This window comes from Pseudorca crassidens, unplaced genomic scaffold (genome assembly GCF_039906515.1).
Source record: "Pseudorca crassidens isolate mPseCra1 unplaced genomic scaffold, mPseCra1.hap1 Scaffold_189, whole genome shotgun sequence".
NCBI lineage: Eukaryota > Metazoa > Chordata > Mammalia > Artiodactyla > Delphinidae > Pseudorca > Pseudorca crassidens.
In genome coordinates, this window is record NW_027136116.1 from 4,219 (window position 1) to 16,665 (window position 12,447).

At 40.0% G+C, this 12,447-nt stretch overlaps 1 pseudogene; it reads left to right on the forward strand.

Moving 5' to 3' along the window:
* Positions 1-1,075: 1,075 nt before the first annotated feature.
* On the forward strand, positions 1,076-6,315 carry LOC137218109 (ferritin light chain pseudogene; annotated as a pseudogene).
* The last annotated feature ends 6,132 nt before the right edge of the window (positions 6,316-12,447 follow it).

The window sequence follows — 12,447 nt, forward strand, 5'->3', positions numbered from 1 at the left end:
TTTTGACAGCAGTGCAAAAGCTATCAAGGAAGAATAGACTTTTCAAAAAATGGTACTGAAACAGTTGGACATCCCTCGACAAAAACAAACAAAAAATGAACCTTAACCTCCACACCTTACACAAAAATTAAATCAAAGTGGATCATAATCTTAAATGTAAAAGCAGGGCATTTTTAGAAAAAAAATAGGAGAAAATGTTTGGCATCTAGAACTAGGGGAATAATTCTTAGACTTGACACCAAAAGTATGATCAATAAAGGCAAAAACTGATAAATTGGATCTCATCAAAATGAGTTAAAAATGCTTCATAGAAGATCCTTTTAAGTGGATGAAAACTCAAATTACACAGTAGGAAAACATATTTGAAAATCCCATATGAGACAAATGACTTGTATCTATAATATACAAAGAACTCTCCAAACAACTTAAAAAAATCCAACTAGAAAATAGGCAGAAGACAGGAACAGACATTTCATGGAAGAGAATATACACACGGCAAAGGAGCACATGAAAAGATGCTCAGCATCATTAGCCATTAGGGAAATGCCAATTAAGACCATAATGAGATGTCAGAGAGTAACTAAAATTAAAGTATAGTGACAACATCAAATGCTGGCGAGTACATAGAAAAATTATATCACATCACTGGTGGGAAAATAAAATGGTTTAGCCACTCTGATCAACAGCTTGACAGTCTCTTTTAATCCTAAAAGTAGATTCACCCTACAACGCAGTAATTGTACTCTTGAGCATTTATCCAAAAGAAACAAAAACTTAATTAAGTTCCCACAGAAACTTACACATAAATGTTCATAGCAGTTTTATTTATAATAGCCAAAAACTGGCAACTACCCAAATGTCTTTCAGTGGATGAATGTTGAAACAAATTGTGATAAAATCTTATGATAGAATACTACCGAGCAACAAAAAGGAACAAATTATTAATATATGCAAAAATTGAAATGAACTTCAAGGGAATGATGCCGAGGGAAAAATTTTGAAAAGCCGATCTCCGAAGATTAAGTAATTCATGATTATGTTTACATATTATTCTTAAAATAACAAAACCGTGGAGATGGAGAACAGATTAGAAGTTGTCAAGGGTTAGAGATGGGGGTAGAAGGTACAGCGGGGGAACTCTGTGAGGTTTTTGTGGTTCCAGTACAAATAATACAGCTATCTTGGTTTTAATCCCTAAAGATTTCTAAAAGCAATTCCTAATAAGAGGTGTCCAGATATTTAGCAATGGCAGATTAGAGGTATAGCTCCCCAACAGAACAACTTCAAAAGAGAACATACCAATTCAATGCATATGTTAATTTCAAAAAAAAGGCCAGTCACAATACTTAAATGGTATATATCTTAACTATATTATTCTAAGTATCCAGCTATACCAGATGGACTAGCAAGATTTTCTGTACATTCAACCTTATTTAAGACAGTAAATCTTATAATAAGACAGTTAGAAAAAGAAAAAAAAAAACAAACCTCAACTACAGTTGGATATTCTCATAGGAAGATGAGGTGAAAATATGCAGCAGTGGTTCAAAAGCTTAAGCAGTGGCACCTAAATTTGGTTGTGCATTAGAATCATCTGAAGCACTTTTTAAAAACCCTCACACTGACGGTTGGTCATCGTAGACCAATAAAATCATTTTAAATCTCCTCAGACGATGCCAATGTCTAGCCAGAACTGAGAACCAGCGGACTAAGCAGAAGGGGATGTTTCTACAAAGATCTCTTAACAATAAGTCCTTTCACCCAATCAGATTTACCTCCCCGCAAAGGGCTAAAGAACGCTAGTGTTGTCCATACTTGCTTAGCTTTAATTAGCACTTGTGACTCGCCCAAAACCTAGATCATGTTTCCCCTAAATTTCATGTTATTCCCTACGTTTTTCAAACCCAGGGCTAAGGGGTTTGCCAGGATGAGATTTTAAGTGCTCACACAGGGGAAGTCCCTGGCAAACCAGGACAGCGGTCCCCCTACACTGAAATGTAAAGCATCCTAAATAACCCTGCCACTGCTCCCAGATCCTAGTCTGTGCCAACCAGTGGAGAAAAGGCATTCTCCATTACTACCACGGCAAATGCTGCTGTACTTGCCTTGGCTGGTCCCTATCTTTTCCAGGCACCACTCCCCTTCACCTGCTGGTGGACGCTTTGGCCAGCTGACAATGCAGATATTTTCAAACTTTAAGGTGAATAAAAATCATCTGGAGGGCCTGTTATAACAGAGATCACTGAGCCTCACCAGAGTCGCTGATTCCATAGGGCTGGGACAGGGCCCTAAAACTTGAATATCTGACACATTATCAGGGGACGCTGGTAAAACTGGTCAGGTTGTTACCGAATGCAGGTTCGTGTGTCTGAAGCACAGTGAAGCCAAACAAACCTAAAGGTTGGAGTCTGGAGCAGAGAAAGGTTTATTGCAGGATCGAGCAAGGAGAGGGGCGGCCCGAGTTCCAAAACACCCTGAAATCTCCAAAGGATTTCAGCAAAGCATTTTTAAAGGCCAGGTGAGGGAGGGACGTCCCAGGGAATGTGATCAGCTCGTGCACAATCCTCTGATTGGTTGATGTGGAGGCCACAGGGCAGGTAACATTATCCATCCTTAGGTGCCAGAAGGTCTGGGGGCTACGTGCTCATGATCATCAAGGAGTTAATTTCTTCCATTGGGTGGTGGTTTTTAGCATCTGAAAACTCAAGAAATATGCCTGAGATACTATTATCTGAGTACTTCAGAGAGGAACTACAGCAGAGGATATGGGGGATGGGTCTGTCCTAGGAAGGCCCCATAGGGTACTGCTTGGTTACAAGGTGACCATACTTTGAGAACCACTGCTCTAGTGGCTTGGAATGTTCAGAAGGTAATGGAAGAATCCCTTCCCAGGTCTAGATTCTAGTATCGCCAGCTATTTTGGTGGGGGGAAGGGTAAGTTTTGTCCTTGCTTGGACTTCTTGTTCATTTATATCAAAGCCTATTTGAGGCAGTGCGCTCGGCAGTCCTGCAGTTCTGTCTTTTGCTTCAACAGTGTTTGGAATGAACAGACCCAGGGACGCTCCTTGCTCCAGCCCCCGACCACCCTCCAACCTTTCTTCCTGTCGCAACCTTTGGAATCAGCCACTCAGCTATCCTCAGCCTCCAGGACAGGCCAACACCGTTTTTTGAGCTTAGCTCCTTCTCACTGATCAACCACGAGTTCCCAGGTGCGTCAGAATTATTCCATCGAGGTGGAGGCCGCCGTCCACCGCCTGTTCAACATGCATCTGGGGACACTTACCTCTCTCTGAGCTTCTATTTCGACAGCAACAGTGGGACTCTGGACAGTGCGGGCCACATTTTTCGCCAACTGGCTGAGGAGAAGTGTGAGGGCGCCCAGCATCTCTTGAAAATGCAAAACCAGTGCTGTGGCCGCGCCCTCTTCCAGGATGCGCGGAAGCCTTCTCAAGATGAGTGGGGTAAAACCCAGGACGCTGTGGAAGCCGCCATTCTTAGGGAGAAGAGCCTGCACCAGGCACTGTCAGATCTGCGCGCCCTGGGTTCCGCCCGCGCAGACTCCCACCTCTGTGACTTCCTGGAGAGCCGCTTCCTGGAGGAGCAGGTGAAACTCATCAAGAAGATGGGCGACCACCTGACCAACCTCCGCAGGCTGGCTGGTCCGCAGGCTGTGCTGGGCGAGTATCTCTTTGAAAGGCTCACCCTCGAGCACAAACAGGAGTCTCTGAAGTCCAGCGGCCTCTGAGGAGCCCCTCTGGCATCAGAGCTTCTGCCTGAAGCCCTGCTCTGCAGCTACTAGGCAGCTTTGTAACCGCCCTGGAGCCGTCTCCCAAGCCTTGGACCAAATGGAAACAATAACGCTTTTTGCAGAAGGAAAAAAAAAAAGCCTATTTGAAACACAAACAGAATAAAGAGGAAAAAAAGAAATATATATATATATGTATATATATATATTCATGGTTTTTTTTCCTTTTTTTAAAAATTTATTTTACTGAAGTATAGTTGATATACAATGTTGTGTTAGTTTATGCTGTACAACTAAGTGATTCAGTTATACATATATACAATTTTTCATATTCTTTTCCATTATGGTTAATTACAGGACATTGACTATAGTTCCCTGTACTATACAGTAGGACCTTGTTGTTTATCCATCATATATATAATAGGTTACCTCTGCTAATCCCAAACTCCCAATCCATCACTCCCCCACCTCCCCCTTCCCCTCGGGAACCACAAGTTTGTGTGCTATGTCTGTGAGTCTGTTTCTGTTTCATGGATAAGTTCATTTGTATCATATTCTAGATTCCACATATAAGTGATATCATATGGTATTTGTCTTTCTCCTTCTCACTTACTTCATTTAGTATAATAGTCTCTAGGTCCAGCCATGTTGCTGCAAATGGCATTATTTCATTCTTTTTTATAGCTGAGTAGTATTCCATTTTATATATATCACATCTTCTTTATCCATTCATCTGTGAGTGGACATTTAGGTTGTTTGCATGTCTTGGCTATTATAAATAGTGCTGCTGTGAACATAGGGGTGCATGTATGTTTTCGAATTATAGTTTTGTCCAGATATTTGCCCAGGAGTAAGATTGCTGGATCATATGGTAGCTCTATTTTTAGCTTTTTGAGGAACTGCCATAGTGTTTCCATAGTGGTTGCACCAATTTACATCCCCACCAACAGTGTAGAAGTAAGTCAGAAAGAGAGAGACAAATACCGTATGCTAACACATATATATGGAATTTAAGAAAAAAAAATGTCATGAAGAACCTCGGGGTAAAACAGGAATAAAGACACAGACTTACTAGAGAACGGACTTGAGGATATGGGGAGGGGGAAGGGTAAACTGTGACAAAGCGTGAGAGAGGCATGGACATATATTCATGTTCTTTTAACATATGAATTGCCCCACTTTATCTGTGTGAAATAAGTTTGTTCCCGTTATTGGGCTGCTTCTCAAGCTTTGCTGCTCATTTGAATTACCTAAAGAGCTTTTAAGAAAAACATTGGTGTCTGGGTCCCAGCCCCAGAGATTTTGATTCAGTAGGTCTAGGGAGGAGCCTGGGCACAGGGAGGTCTCAGAGTTCCCCAGGTGATTCTAATGTGCAGCAACTTTGGGAACCACCTCTTGGCTTCAATCCAGCTAGTGATCAGATATTAAATCTAAGACACATGGGCTAGTGCGTGAGCTCTAGGAAGATTCGTGCCAGGGAAAATGATCGATAGTTGTGTTACTTCTCTGAAATGGACTGAAATTTCCAATTAGCATGAACAGGGGAGGGTGAATGGGTGAATGCAATAAGGTGTATCATTTACGTATTGCCCTATGTGTGTGGCTAGAAGCTTTTGCAACTGAGGTCTGCCCTACTTTTCATGCTAATGGTAATGCTTGTCCTCCTAATGCAGCTGTAAGCTTTATAAGCCCATAGGTAGACAGCATCACAAAATATTTACCCCTCCCCACTGGCCCACTCTCAAGCTTCTCTCCCCTTCCCCAATACACAAATGTACATCAATGCTCTTGAGACCACTATCAACATATTGACCTTCAATTCTTCTACTTTGCAGCTTCCCTCTTATCAGGAGATGTCAGCATTTAGTGCAAGGACAAATGCTTGCCTCTTGGTGAGTAATGCAGGCAATGCCTCCAAGAGACAAAAAGCCCTTACGGAGGGGGAAAAAGTCTTTCAAAAAGGTTGATGCCCAGAGGAGGCATTTTCAGTCGTCTCAGCTTAGAGGTCAAATATCCAAAATTAAAAAGGTTAAAAAAAAGAAAAAGAAGAAAGCAAGGAAGAAAAGAAGGAAACAATTTTCTTATCTCATAGTAATAAGGCAGTTTTCCTTAAAAAAAAAAAGACTTAAGCCATAAATTCTCTTTCCTAATCAAAATGTGCTTTCCCGTCTTTAGACTATTCCTCTTATATCCTGTATTATTCGTGACATTTAATTCTTGAAATAGCACATGGCTGAAAACAGAAGCTAACCTCTTGTCCACTATGAATTAAATCTTCTTTTCCTAGGACCTGTCTACAGTGTACAATTTGGGGTTTGCCAACATAATTATTTTCTCTGAAATAAGTTACAGCATTTTGCCTTTTCAATATATAGTTATACAATATACTGTTAACACAACATAGTTAATATAGTCAATATAGTAAATACAACTATAACACACGTGATATGATGCCACTTTGGTGATTTTCTTCATCCATGTAATTCTGAAATTTGACAGTATAGTTTTCATATTCTAATGAGCTGAGTATTACCTTTGCAAGGATAGAAAAATAAAATAAATTCATAATATTCTTGTGTGGTTTGGCCCTGGGGTGGATTACCATAATGGGGGGATATTTGAGCCTTTCCCCAAGTCATTAAAAAACCTCCAGCGAGCAGCCCCTTGTCCTCTCCAGGGAGTGGGGGGAAAGGATCTTTAATCATAATAATCCTGGGGGGAGAAATCTCAGAAATAAGACATCTGCTTCTGTGCCTTGTTGTTTTGCAGAATAGCAATGATTGCTTTAGCAGCTTCTATTGCCATGTGTGTACAATAAGTAAATGAACATAAAATTGAATGAACGCATAAAAGAAGGATAAACCCACCCAGCTTAACAAATCCACTCTCTCACCTGCTGTGCCCTGAAACATGAAAGAAAGAATCACGGGATCATAAGGATTAATAAAATAACAGTCTCTGTTAACAATATTGACAGAAGGTATAGGAAAATTTGTCTGATGTGGGACCAACAGCTTAACTGCTTAATCCTTTTTTTTTTTTTAAGGGCAACTCATTCATTTATTGTTTAAAGATTGCAAGACAACTTCTGAATTTCTGTAGCACAGTTTAAATGTTTTACTTTTTTGATAAATCAGAGTATAATAGAAAAAACAATTAGTTTCCAGTAATATCTATATCTCTATTCAGAATTAAGTCTTCCACAGACATGTAACCTGGAAACAAAAGCCTGTTACAATAAGCAAAGCTTCAACAGAGCTGCTACTTTTCGGGCCAGGGAAAGGTTCATCCCTATAGGAGGAGGATGTGCTATGTAAAATGGCTGCAAGGTCGCAGTCTTGAGGGCGCTGGAAGTCTATTATCCTATCCCACATTAAGTAGTTTGGTGAACTTCAAACGTCCGTTCATCTGCAACCAAGCTGGCAAACTTTAACTGATATCTCAAGCAGGTAAAAAATAAATTAAAAGAAATCCTTACACTGATGTTCCTTGATTCACACTGTTAAATGGTTCATTAACATGTAATTCTGGCTAAGAATTACATTTGAGACTCCTTGCTCAGATTTTGGTTAACAGTACAAATCTTTGAGAAATTCAAGTTCTTATTAATCAATAATTTGTCAGCTAGGCTACATTCAGGCATCAGCTGCAACTACAGAATAGGTGCACTGCCTCAGTGCTTTGGAAAGACATAATCTAGAACACTACTAGCAGACAAAATATCTGTTGCTAGACAGCACAGGTGCAGTACAGCAAGACAAAAACATATATTCATGTGTGCCGCGGACCAGCCGGAGAAAGAGGATCTCACCGCCCAGGGTCAGAAGGGAAGGGGTAAGGAACTGAAGTAGCACCGACGGATGGGGTCAGAAGGACCAAGACAATTGATGGTTGCAAGGCAAATTTTATTGCGCTACAGTTGCAGATTATCTAGACTAGAAAAAGGAAGGTTGACAGATGGTGGTTTACATTATCTACAGACTGTCTCGGCTCAAGGTTAACTTCCCTGGGAGGAAACCCATAAACCCAGAAGCATCAAAAATAACCTGCATGTGCAGGGGGAAGACAGCTTTGCTTGTCTCATTTTACATTCTTTCTGATCTCTGGGCCCTGGTGATAATTTATCTCCCATGGAATGGAACAAGGAGGGGAACAAGTAGGGACAGTCCCTTCGAGCAGCGGCGGCATGCCTGGCATGTCCTTACCTGCTCTCAAGGCTGACTGCTTCCCACAGGTCCCCCTTTTTTATTTTTTAACTTTTGCTGCAAAATAATTCCATGAAGTTTAGTGCCGAGAGTAGTGTACTGTTGCATGAGGATACGAAACAGACATGAGAAGATTATTATCAATAATAGGCAAATTATGGCCAGGGTAATAAATCCTGACAACCTTCCAGTAATCCAAGACTGAGGGTTTAACCACTTTAAATGATCCAGTAAAGTTTGAATTACATCTTCTGGCGAAACATCATCAAGATGTGTATTTTGTATATCCTGAATTTCAGCATTTAATTTCTTAAGATCAAGACTAATATTATTATCTGACCAAACACTCAGCAGATGCATTTTTACTTTTTCCCATTCCCAAATACAGTCACTGTACCTTTAAGGAGTAACACACATCCATGTATACTTTGCATGACAAGCTAAAGGCATCCTCAATTTTAATGCTGCCATCTGATCTCCAATCCCCAAAATTGTGTTTTTAAATTCATCTAACTTGTTATTAATCCGTAAATATATGTGACTTTGTAAAGATAAAGCAAGACTGGTATGTTGAGATAACTGATTAGCAAAGTGAGCATGATTAATACTCTGTGAAAGAGCAAGACCGGCAGTAGCCACAGTAGCAGACAGAGCAGCCGAGGCAAGTAAACTTACTATTAGCCACCCAAGAAAGCGTCTCCTTCTCTGCAAGGCTTTAGAGAGTTCCACCCATGCCTGTACTCCAGTATCTTCATACCAAGGTTCTCTCAGATGTACAGGCACCATAACATACATGGGTTGCTTTAGTATAAGCACAGATTGCGTTCCTGCAGAAGGGAACATACAACTGCTAAAAATACAATTAACACAGCTAATATTATATCCTCCTTTGGAAGAATTACCAATGTTAATAGAACCACACAAAAGTGTATATGGAGGAGCAACACAAGTTATAACAGGTGTATTGGAATAAGTTAGAGCTAGTTTCCATATATCCCAGTTCTTTTGAAATGTGATAAACCTATCTATGATGGGAAAAGAAGAGATAAGAATTGACAGCTTGGTATAATCTATAGTACACCATATTTGGTTATTATTCCAAGATGCATTGCAACGTTCAAAAGTGGATCCAGGAAAGTTAACGGTCATAAGGAGAGGCAATTGATTTTTTGATTTTCTGTTAAGCATAGTAACCTTATGTCCAGCTATAAGTATCCCTTGTCCTCCAAGTAAACGCTTCATACAGAAATAATTTCCTGAATCTTCACCTGTAACCTTGGCTATAGTAATAGCGGAATCCCTAAGTGGTGAGGCGTATGAGACTTGACCTCTAATATTAATAGCTTGCCCATGTTATACCAAATGATGGTATCCTTAAGATCCTCTCGTCGGCTGGTAGCCGGGCATGTAAAAGTAATGTTGGTTCCTGTAAAACGAAGGATGCCTGGAGAGCCTGACAAACTAATTGATTGATCCGTTCCCTCATAAACATCTGTATGCTCATAACTAATAGCCTTTACACATCCCGTTTCCAGATTCAATGGGCTAAGACAGACAGGATGGGTACTAAACCAGTTAGTATAATTTACAGACATATTGATTTGTTTTATATTCCCAATAAGAGGCCCATAAACACTTATCATTGTAAAATACAGGAAACTCTGCTTCAGACCAAGATATGGGTTGTAATAGTGGAGGATAAGGTACATAGGCCCAGTAAGTTGCTGCATTAACAGAGGGAACACATGAAATGGTTGCCAACATAGCCAAAAATAAAGTTACAGGTGTAACAGGATTATTCTGTTGTTTCACTGACTCTTGAGCTCGTGAAACCAGTTGTTTAATTCGTCCCCAAGTTGGAACATCACTCCTTTGAGTCGTCCTGGCAAGTGGTCTCCTCTTCTTCTTCTTTTTCTCAATCAACACTGTCAAATTTTCCGGAGAGGTGCAGAGCTTCTTCATCTTCTGAACTAGGTGAGCTGTGGCAAGCCATCTATTTGCTTGACTAAGCGCTCAGGAAGCCAGCAAGGTCCAGGCGCTGATCTGGGAAAGATACACACGTGACCACGTCCCCAAATCAACACAGGATCAGGACCACGCCAAGTGCTGGTTAACGGATCTTTCCAGAGGACCTCCGGAGATTGAGAGGCCAGTCTTGGCTCAGCCACCAACCTTCCCCCTGCAGAGCAGCCAAATTTGTCAACAGTGAGAACATTTAAAATAAACAGAGCATCATTTATAAGGTTATGTGGCGTTGTTCTATACAATTCCCCCCTTTTTATTTTTGCAATAGTTAGCTTTAAAGATCTATTTGCACGTTCTATAATACCTTGTCCTTGAGGGTTATATGGAATGCCTGTAATATGGGTAATTTTGTAATGAATTACAAAATGTTGCGAAAGCAGCGGGCCCATTATCTGTTTTAATAATTTTGGGAAGGTTCATGAAAGCAAAACAGTGTAATAAATGAGTGATAACATGTTTAGTAGCTTCTCCGGTCTGTGCTGTAGCACAGAGGAAACCAGAATAAGTATCGATAGTGACATGAACAAACTGTAATTTCCCAAAAGACGGGATATGAGTAACATCCATTTGCCATAAATGTCTAGGTAATAATCCACGAGGATTAACAACATAATGTGGAACAGGAAGGTGAGGTAAGCATTGTGGGCACTGCTTAACAATTTGTGGGGCGGCTTCACCAGTAAGGGAAAATTGTGTGTGTAATGTAGCCGCTGACTGACGGTGTAAAGCGTGCAACTGCTGTGCTGCTTGTGAAGCAGTTTGATCATAACTTACCATAATATGAGGGTGTCCAGGACATGGACCATGAGTATCAAGAGTATGAAGATAATGAATGCAGTATATTAGCCATTCTTGACAGCATGACGAACGGAAAGGAGGAGTACGGTAAATTGGGACATGTCCTGCTTTAGGGAAAAGAGATTGAGGAGGAGGAGTAACTTCAACTCTATTCTTGGGAGGAAAATGTACAGGATAAAGATCACGTTTAGATCGAGTTAAAACATCTGCAGTCGCATTAAGTTTAGTCAATGGACCAGGCAAGTTAGAATGAGCACGGATATACAGACCTGCAACAGGACCATCATGGGAACGAATAACCTGTTGGAGCAAACGAAAAGAGGATGATAATTCAGGGTCATTAGTATGTCCTATGCTCGCAGTCTCCAGAAGAAATCACAAGCTAATAAGATATTTACTATCAGAAAACAAATTAAAAGATATAGAAGGCAAATGTTTAAAAGACATAATGACAGCATACAGTTCAACACGTTGAGCTGAAGTCAAGGAAGTTTCTTTAACGAGGTTTGTTCCGTCGTCAATGATTACAGTAGCCACTCCTGAAGAAGAACCGTCCGTAAAAACCAAAGGTACATGAGGAACAGGCTGTTGCCTAATTATAGAAGGAAAGATATGAGTTAAGTTTGCCGAATTGGATCAATTTATCAGCAGGGTAATGGCATTCCAAGGTACCTGAAAATCCTGCAAGAGCAAGACCCCATTCATTACTATGTTGAAAAAGCCAATTTTGTTGACTAACTGAATCAGGGATAATAATTTGAGAAGGTTCTATACTTATAGGTTGTAAGCATCTAGTTCTACCTTGCATTATTAAATGACTAATAAGTTCATAATAAGGGTTAATAACTTTAGAGGGTGTAGATTTCATATGAATCTATTCAATAATTCCAACAGTTTGCCATAAGACGGCAGTAGGCACATGAGGAGTTGGACAAATTATTAAGAAAATTGGAAGGTGAGTATGAATTCTAGTTAATTGTGTAGAACTGATAGATCTATTGACTATTTGTAAAGCTTGAAATCCTTCTGGAGTCATAGAGCGTGAAGAAGAAGGATCTGAGTCACCTTTAAGAATATCAAACAAAGGCTGTAATTGAGCAGTAGTAAGTTTTAAGGAAGGCCTTAGCCAATTAATATCTCCAAGTAATTTTTGAAAAGCATTTAATGTTTTTAAATTATCAACTCGAATTTGCAGTTTTTGAGGCCTAATAGTAGTGTTATCAATATATTTTCCCAAATACAAAAATGGAGATTGTCTTTGAATTTTTTTTGAGGCAATGACCAAGCCAAATGATTGTAAGGAGTGTTGTAAAAATTGAAAAGCAGTCTCTAATAAAGAAATATTATCAGTGGCTAAAAGTATATCATCCATATAATGTATGCGATATAACGATGGAAACCTTTTTCTCACAGGAGTCAAGGCCTGAGCCACATATTTTTGGCATAATGTAGGACTATTTGCCATGCCCTGAGGCAATACTTTCCATTGAAATCTCCTCATGGGTTCCTTAAAAATTAAGGCAGGCAAGCTAAAAGCAAAATGTTTTCTATCTTCAGGAAACAAAGGAATAGTGAGAAAACAATCTTTTAAATCTACAACTAAAAGATGATAATTGTGTGGTATGGCTGTTGGAGAGGGTAGGCCTGGTTGAAGAGCTCCCATTATTAGCATAG